Genomic DNA, 10,039 nt, shown 5'->3' with positions numbered 1-10,039 from the left:
AAGCAGTCTGGCCACAATCTGGCAAGGCACCTGTGCTGTGTTGTGGGGGACCTTTTCTGGTCCAGACCCTTTGTATTCTCCAAAGCCAGCAAGCTGGAATGGCTGAGTCTACTGAACCACAGACATGGTAGAAACTCAGACCTGTGTCCTGCAGATTCCAGCCTGTTGCCATTGGCTGGCTGGAATTCCAAGCCAGTCGGTCTTAACTTGTGAGGTGCTGTGGAAGTGGGGCCTGCAGAATGACATTGCTTGGCTCCCTGGATTCAGCCCCCTTTCTAGGGATATGTACAGATGGATTTCCCACCTTTCTGGGGATCCTGGGACCAGAGTATATAAAACTCCTGGGTTTCTGTGTGTGACTGAGTGGCTGCTCTGCCAAGACTCCACACAGCTCTGTGTATTGGACCCAAGGTCCTGGTGGCATGGGCTCACGAGGGGATCTCCTCATCTGTGGGTTGCAAAGATCCATGGGAGAAGTGCAGTTTCCCAGGAAGAGTCACACAATCATTCATCACTTCTCTTGGCTGGGAGTGGGGTTCCTTTGGCTCTATGCCATTCCCAGGTGGGCTGTCACCTCCCCACCCCCCTGCTTTTCTTCATTCTCCAGGGGTTGTTTGCCTAGTTAGTCCTAATGCAAGAACCTGGACATGGTTTCAGTTGAAGGTGCTGAATTCACTCACCCCTTTTCATTCCTCTCTGTGAATGCTGCGGACCACAGCTGCTTGTAATCTTGGATCGCTCTACCTTAGCGATGTGCTTGTAATGAACAGAATGCAGCAGAAATGATGTTGTTTCACTTCCAGGGTCAGTCAAGGCCATGTGGCTTCTGAGTTTATCTCTTGAAATTCTCACTGGGAGAAGCCAGCCACCATGTTCAAAGTCCGACTTCTCTCAAAGCACCATGGTGGAGAGGGTGCATGTAGGCAGTTGAGTGCTTGGCTAATGGTTAGCAGCAATGACTGGCTATATGATTTGCTCCACCTTGGACATCTAGCCTGGCAAGCCTTTAGATTACTGCAGCCTCAGTGGACATCTGAATGTAACTGCATGAGAGACTGCGAATGAGAGCTGCTCAGCACTGCCTCACCCAGTTCCTGACCCTCAAAATTGGGAACAAAACAGATGAATTGTAGTTTATACCTCTAAGTTGTGGAATGATTTTTATACAGTAAGAGTGACTGGAACAATTGTGTGGCCTCATGCACTTTAAGGAAAAATAGAAACAAAGGTTTCAAGTGTCATCCTGCTATGAGAATTTCAGAGCAGGCACATCCTTTGCCAGAATGCAGTTTTCCATTTCATATATCACTCCCCCCCTCCCATCCTCTCTCTTGGTGAAGCTCCACAGCCCTGCAGCGGCCCCAAATCTTATAAGCTTGTGTGATTCAGGCTTTTCCTAGACTTTCTCATGATTCCAACAACCTCTAGCTCTGTAAAATCTGCATGAGGAACTGTTGTCCAAACTAGCAGAATAAAAGAATCTGTGTTTCGCTCAAAGACACTGATTGGATTTTGAATTGTTTTCCTTCTCCCTGACATTCCCAGAACAAGATGCTTGTTTTTCCAAGATTCTTTCCTGCTGAATAACAGGCTACAAACCATGGCGTAACAGACTTTTGTTGTGAACTGGCCACATGGGCTCAAAGTTCCTTTTCCCTTCTCCCTTTTTTATTTTACTTAGACTTACCTTCCTTGGATTACCATGGAGGCAACAGGGGCATGGAGGGAGTAGGATTTTTCCTAACAGATGTGTAGACTTTTCACATCTTGCTTCCATTACTGTGACTTAAATTGTTCTGCCCCAAATTTAAAGAAAATGTAATGCACGATTTAGGGAAAAATTCATGAACCAATAACAGAACATTTTCACAATTTGACACCTATTTAAGGGGAGGCAATCCTTTCTTTCTTCCTTTCTTCATTTTTAATTTATCTGACTGCATGAGACAACTTCTTCTGATATTTTTCTTCCCCCAACTCCCAAAACAAAACTCATTTTATTTTTTCTTATTCACTTATTCAACAGGCGTTCATTGAGCACCATATGCTTCCCACTGTTCTAGCTATGGAAATAAATATATGAGTAGACGACACAAAGTCCCTGACCTAAGGTAGTTTGCATGAATTAACTAGTATTAATGGATATGGAGAAGAATAAAGTGAGAAAGATAGGGGTGGGGATGGGAGTAGAAGCTGTTCCTAATTTTATATAGGTCTGTCCTCAATTTTTGATAATGTTTGAGTTAGATCTGAAGGAAATTGTAGTAGAGAGAATAATGCTCCCTTCTAAAAATTTGCATGTCCTAATCTTTAAAACCTGTGCATATGTTACCTTATGTGCAAAAGGGACTTTGCAGATGCAATTAAGTGAATGGTTTTGTTTTTTGTTTGTTTTGTTTCAAGACGGAGTCACGTTCTGTCACCCTGGCTGGAGTGCAGTGGCACGATCTCGGCTCACTGTAACCTCTGCCTCCTGGGTTCAAGCAATTCTCCTGCCTCAGCCTCTTGAGTAGCTGGGATTACAGGCACCTGCAACCATGCCCAGCTAATTTTGTTTGTATTTTTAGTAGAGACAGGGTTTCACCATGTTGGTCAGGCTAGTCTTGAACCCCTGACCTCGGGTAATTCACCCACCTCGGCCTCCGAAAGTGCTGGGATTACAGGTGTGAGCTACCGTGCTTAGCCAGGTTAATGGTTTTGAGACGGGAAGATTATCCTGGATTATCCCAAGAAGATAGTCCCAATGTATTCACAGGGCTCCTTATAAAAGTGAGGCAGAAGGGTCAGAGTCACAAAAGGAGACGTAACATCGGAAGCAGAGTCAGAGAGATATGAAGATGCTATGCTGGTGATTTGACAATGGAGGAAGGGGCCATGAACCAAAGAATGCAGATAGCCTCCAGAAGCTGAAAAAGGCGTGGAAACAGATTCTCCCCTACAGCCTCCAGGAGGAACACAACCCTGCTCTCACCTTGATTTTAGGGCTTCTGGCATCTGGAACTGCAAGATCATAAATTGATGTTGTTTTAAGCTACTACACTCTTGGTAATTTATTACAGCAGCAATAGGAAACGAATACAGAAATGTGGAAGTAAGATGTGCAAGTAACTGGGGAAAAAGAAAACCCCAAGGAAAGGGCAGCAAGGGCAAAGGCCTTGCTTGAGGTGGGAGCATGTAGGATGGGTTGAAAAGAGAAAAGGAGTCCATGTGACCATGAGTCAGGTAAGTTGGGGTAGGGCGTGTTGTAAGGGTAGCAGGAGATAAGGCCAGAGAGCTGGAGGATATATGGAGTTAGACCTTTTTTCTGAGTGAGTTAGGAACTCCCCCAAATAGAAAGAATTCATTACAACTGCACTTTGCGAGGCTAAAGCAGGAGGATTGCTTGAGCTCAGGAGTTCAAGACCAGCTTGGACAATGTGGTAAAGCCCCATCTCTACAAAAAATTAAAAAATTAGCTGGGCATGGTGAGCAGTCCAAGCTACTCAGGAGCCTGAGGTAGGAGGATCACCTGAGCCCAGGAAGGTGCAGGCTGCAGTGAGCTGTGATTGTACCACTGCACTCCAGCCTGCATAACAGAGTGAGACCCTGCCTCAAAAAAAAAAAAAAAAAAATTCATTACAATTGAAAATATATTACCCCATTTATTTGTAGTTTTTCCTTAATGTGTCAAAGTTTCTAAATTTCCTTTGAGGATTTTTTCATCATTTCTATGCTTAGAAATTCCTTTTATACCTCAAAATCAATTAAATAACTGATTACTAGTAAGTAATTACTTCCAGTTTGTAACGGTCTCACCTACACTTTTAAACTACATCTTGGTAATTTTCATGCATACTATTATTAGGTAAGGATCAAACTTTATCAGTCTTAAAATTTTTTTGCCCCAGTGGAAGCTAGTGATCTCAACATTTGTTAGAATGTTTACCACATTTTCACTGTCGTGTGACACCTCTGTATAACACATTACATTCCTATATGTACTAGAATCTGTTTTCTGGCTGCATATTCCATTTCACTGGTCTGTTTGTTCTGGACCAGACCTGTTAGGCTTTTAGCAAAGTGCCTAGAAATATATTAGTATATATGTATTTTAACAACTTGCCAAAAGTCTGGAGGTTAAGATAGAGTTTGACTCATTTGAAAAGTTGTTCATATTATTGGAGTACAGGGGAAAGGAGGAGAGCAGGTGAGATGGGGGCAGTGCCTGGAGATGAGGCTAGACACATAGGCAAGACGTGTAAGTCGAGCTGAGCAGTTTATACTTAATTACAAGGGCAATGGAAAATTATTTTATTAAAAGCTTTTAAGCAGAGAGTGGTAGGATCAGATACAGCAGGCCAAAACAATTGTATTCAAAATAAACTCAGTGGAAAGCAAGAGCCCAAAATCAGAAATAACCATAAGAATTTAAATCCCTTAGGAATATGCAAGATCTTGGGAGGAAGTATTGGACTTCCCCAGTGCTGATCTAAGGGTGAGCCCAACTGACAATTGGTCACAGAGAATGGTTAAATAAATGGTGGAACATTCACAGTTTATTATTTTCCATATTAAAATAAACCAGTATCTAATTCCTACCTTACCAATTACACTGTAGGAGAATTTTCAATGGCATAGAAGACAACAACTTTGTGGCAGATTGTTATATGAAACTGGAAAGTTATCTTTGGATAGATAACCCAGAGATATATGGGTGATTGTAACATTTTTCTATTATTTGAATATTCTTTTAATAATTTGTTATACATTTTATAATTAAAAAGGAAAAAATTAAGATAAAAAAGACACTTGGATTCTGTATTTTCTGAATTCTTGTATGTCTGGAATTATTATTTTTTTCTTTCACACAGGAATAACTATTCATTTAGAGATAATCTCATGTCACAGCTTTTCCCCTAGGAAATCCTATAGACTTTTCTCTATTAGTTTTTTGCATTTTTTATTGGAGAGAGTTTTGAGGTCACACAATGTCTTTTTATGGGGGTACAGGGTATTTCTTTGTTGGTGTGGTAGTTAATTTTATATGTCAACTTTACTGGGCTAAGGGATACCCAGATAGCTGGGAAAATATTTTTTTCTGGGTATCTGTGAGGATGCTTCTGGAAGAGACTGAATTGAATTGATAGACTAAGTAAAGATCTACCCTTCTCAGCCTTGAGGGGTATCATCCAATCTGTTGAGGTCTGGAATAAGATAAAAAGGCTGGGACATCAGAGCTGCTGCTTGGTTCTTCAGACTCTGAGACTTATACCACCAGCATCCACTCCCCTTCCTTACTCTACCCTTCCTTTTTTTTCCTCTTCCCTCCCAACCCCCTCAGGCCTTCAGACTCTTTTCCATTGGTTCTCCTAGTTCTCAGGCCTTTGGATTCAGAATGAATTACACCACTGGCTTCCCTGGTTCTCCAGCTTGCAGGCAGCAGATTGTAGGACTTTTGGCTTCCATAATTACATGAATTGATTCCCATAATTAATTATATATGTATCTATATCATATGTATCCCTCCTATTGGTTCTGTTTCTCTTGAAAACCCTAGTACAGTAGGTAACATCCCTCTAACTCTGAAGACTTATAGGATATTTTCTTGATCTTTGTAATTCAGAAATTTTGGCATGGCTCTCTTTTTGATAATTTTACCTAGAATATGCTAATCACCTTTGATATGCATAATCTAATCTTTATATATTTTAGCTCAGAAAAGTTGTAACTTCTAAATTATTCTGATTTTGTTGGCCTTTCCCTAATGTTTTGACTGGATTTTTATCTAATTTCTCTATATTTATAAAATCATATAGTTTTCCAGTCTGTGTCCTTTATAGCTACATTGTAGGATGGCTTTTCAGGTTATTTTCTACATTTGTTTCTTTGCCATATACTTTCCTTTCTTAACTGACTCCGTTGTAGATTTTAATTATCTTTCAATGCTAGTTTCCTTTTTGTTCTTCTATACCTCACCTGGCCTCCTATTCATCTCTAAGTATTGTCTTTGCACCAAATTTTGTTGAACTAAGTTGTTTCTATTCTCTGTCTTTATATTTGCTTTGTCTTCTGGCATCCTATTAAGGATACCAAGTTTTCTAAAAATTTCCTTTGCTTCCCACCATTTTTTTTTTTTGAAACAAGTTCTCACTCTGTGGCCCAGGCTGGAATGCAGTGGTGTAATCATAGCTCACTGTAACCTCAAACTTCTGGGCTCAAGTGATCCTCCTGCCTCAGCCTTCTGAGTAACTAGGAGTACAGGCATTTGCCACCACATTTGGCTAATTTTTTTTTCTTTTTGTAGAAACTGGGTCTTGCTACATTGCTCAGGCTGGTCTCAAACTCCTGGCCTCAAGCAATCCTTCCACTTTAGCCTCCCAAAGTGTTGGGATTACAGACGTGAGCCATTGTGCCTGGCCTCCACGAACTATTTGTAAGAATAAGTAAGTCGCCTCTAGTTATCAGGGTGTATTATGTTTTCCTTGTGATGCATTATATTTCCATAGAACCCACTTAATATTGTTTTTCTTCTGTTTAAAAACATTTTTAACTTTTAAATTAAAAAATTAAACAAAATTAAAAAGTTGAAACAAAAATATTTTTTCTTCTTCTTTTACAAAAATGGAAAGAGCTATTTAGACCTGGTGTTTATCATCAGTCAAGATGAGTGGATTATCCTTGAGTCTTTGCATTGTCTCACTGGGTGCCACTTAGCCAATGTTTCACTGTACTCTACACATTTAATGAGCACATTCTGCTGGAATGAGGTATGCTTTTTCTCTTAGCTCTGTTCTCTGAAGAGCATGTGCAACATCACAGCCTGCATTGTATGTTCTTATCAAGGCTCCTCCTATTTCTGCCTTTGGTATCTGTCTCTCCTATGGAGCCAGAGTGAGAGAGTGAAGGATGAAGTGTATCTCCTGTTGTCTTTCAACTCAGCATTGCCCTTTGTTTCATATGAGGAAGCTTGAGAATGCCTGAATTATTTTTTCTCAGTGAAACTCCATTGGCATTTTAGTCAATGGAAATTAATTGCCTTCCATATATTTCCACTATAGTATCTATTAGTCTTATTAATGGTTTCATGGTTTTCCAAATCTTCATCAGTATGTTAGTATGTTTTCAGGAAAGGTTGTTGTAGACGTTGCTAAGCAGATACTAATTTAAAAATGTTAAACTATGTTTTTAAAAAATTTTAATTACATTATTTAATTTTTATGGGCACATAGTAGGTATATATATGGGGTATAAGGGATATTTTGATACAGGCGTACAATGTGTAATAATCACATCAGGGTAAATAGGGTATCCATTGCTTCAAGCATTTATTCTTTGTGTTACAGTCCAATTATACTCTTTCAGTTATTTTAAAATGTACAACTATTGACTATAGTCACCCTGTTTTGCTATTAAATACTAGGTCTTATTGATTCTATTTTTTTGTACCCATTAACCATCCCCACTTTCCCCCAACTTCCCACTACCCTTCCCAGCCTCTGGTAACCATCATTCTACTTTCTATCTCCATGAGTTAATTTGTTTTAATTTTTAGCTCCCACAGATAAGTGAGAACATGTGAAGTTTGTCTTTCTGTGCCTGGCTTATTTCACTTAACAAAATGACTTCCAGTTATATCCGTGTTATTGTAAATGACAAAATCTCATTCTTTTTGTGGTTGAATAGTACTCCATTGTGTACAGGTACCACATTTTCTTTATCCATTCATCTGTTGATGGACGTCTAGGTTGCTTCCAAACCTTGGCTATTGCAAATAGTGCTGCAATAAACATGGGAGCGCAGATATCTCTTTGATATACTGATTTCTTTTCTTTTGACTATATACTAGCAGTGAGATTGCTGGATCATACAGTAGCTCTATTTTTAGTTTTTTAAGGAACCTCCAAACTGTCCTCCTTAGTGGTTGTACTAATTCACGTTCCCACCAACAGTGTATGAAGGTTCTTTTTATTCCACAACCTTGCCAGCGTTTGTTGTTGCCTGTCTTGTGGATAAAAGTAATTTTAACTGAGCAGAGATGATACCTCACTGTAGTTTTGATTTGCGTTTCTCTGATGATTAATGATAAGCACCAAGCAGATGCCATTTTATGCCAAAACCTTGTATTTTCCTTTCCTTGGTGGAAATACCTGTCTTATGTTTAGTTGAAGTGTATTTTCTCAAAGGAGTTTTTCTCACATAATTACTTATTCTACCACATCCTCACAATGGTTTGATTAATCTGTCTTTTAATATCATTTTAAGCCTCCTAACATCCTTTTTGGAATTTGGAGGACATAAATAATAATATATGAAGTGAATTTCTGCTCTAACAAAAGTAGCTAAATCACTAAGATTAAAATAATATAAAACTTCAAAAATTAATAATACTCAGAATTTCCAAGCCGGGTTGCCTACATTGAATGCTTCCTGTATATTTTTAAGCTAATTATTCACCCAGTATCCTGGGTAAACATTATCATATTTATCTCTGTGCCAAGAATAAAGAGAAGAACTGGTAATTTGATGTCTACGCTGCACTCTTGGTTTGAAACAGCTCATAGCTACTTAAACTTTTCATTCATTTTGAAATAGTATCCTTGAGGAAGTAAGGAAGGAAGCGTTTCTGTCTCTGTAGACAATAGATAGTTTGGGGCTTATAGATGAACATATGAGCATTCTCTCTCTCTTTTTTTTTTTTTTTTTTTCCTATTTCAGAGTCTCACTCCGTTGCCCAGGCTGGAGTGCAGTGGTGCGATCTCGGCTCACTGCAACCTCCGCCTACTGCGTTCAAGTGATTCTCCTGCCTCAGCCTCCCAAGTAGCTGGGACTACAGGCGCACACCACCACTCCCGGCTGATTTTTGTATTTTTAGTAGAGATGGGGTTTTGCCATGTTGACTAGGCTGGTCTTGAACTCCGGACCTCAGGTGATCCACCCACCTCGGCCTCCCAAAGTGCTGGGATTGCAGGCATGAGCCACAGCAGCCAGCTGAGCATTTTTGACCATATGTTTTCCAGTCCAGGTCTGTCTCTTTCCAAATGCTCTGTTCTTTCTCTGTGTCGTGTTGCCTCCGTATTACCAAATAGTCCTGACCTAATATCAAGGGTGATCTCCCTACCACAATTTACAGACACACAGTGTACTGTGATAATTATACTTAATTGCAAACATTTTGGGTGTTGTCATAGTTTCTGTGAAATTTTACTCTGTCTAAATTATCAACGGTATAATGAATTTTCAGAAAATTTTGACACTAAGGGAAATTTTTAGACAGTTCTAAAACTGTATAAAATAGTCTCTTTTTCCCATTATTGTTCGGGAATGTGAAAGGGTATAAATTACTTAGATGTATGTGCTCCATACATCATCAGGCACTCTGTCTCATATATATATATATTATATGTGTGTGTGTGTGTGTATACACACATACAAGGGGAGTGAATACTTCTACCTTAATATTTAATCTGGCATACCTAAACAACAGATTTGGCTGGTGAAAGTTATTATGACTCTTACAACTCTCACTGAAAATTGTTCAAGAAGATGTTTTAGGCTCATGTATTGCTAGAGTATATATAACAAATGGGGTTAGTCTTTGCCGTCAAACATATTTTGGGTTCCATCTTGCTTAATAAGTGTGTGCACACTGTTTAGTTTGGGTCATCATGTTCCTGGTCTCTGTTTTTTATAAAGGCCATTAATGCTCAGCCAGAAAGCTTTATTAGTCACAGAAAAAGCTGGTAGACCACTGGAATTTTACTTTAATAAGATGAAATAGAATTTGTACTATTCAGCTTCTAGAGAGCTGAGTTACCAAGGAATTTGAAACACCCCATAGACCTTAAGAACCATGTATTTTACTTGAAAATAATGCTACTAAGAAGAGAAAGGGAGAGACTTTGAGAGGCAGAGACGGGAGGACTGCTTGAGCCCAGGAGATTGAGATCAGCCTGGGTAACATGGTGAAACCCAGTCTTTATTTAAAAAAATACAAAAATTAGCCAGGCATGGTGGTGTGTTCCTGTAGTCCTAGCCACTTGGGAGGCTGAGGTGGAAGGTT

Source organism: Gorilla gorilla, chromosome 13 (assembly GCF_029281585.2).
Source record: "Gorilla gorilla gorilla isolate KB3781 chromosome 13, NHGRI_mGorGor1-v2.1_pri, whole genome shotgun sequence".
NCBI lineage: Eukaryota > Metazoa > Chordata > Mammalia > Primates > Hominidae > Gorilla > Gorilla gorilla.
The sequence above is the reverse complement of the archived record's forward strand: the minus strand, read 5'-3'. Positions refer to the sequence as shown.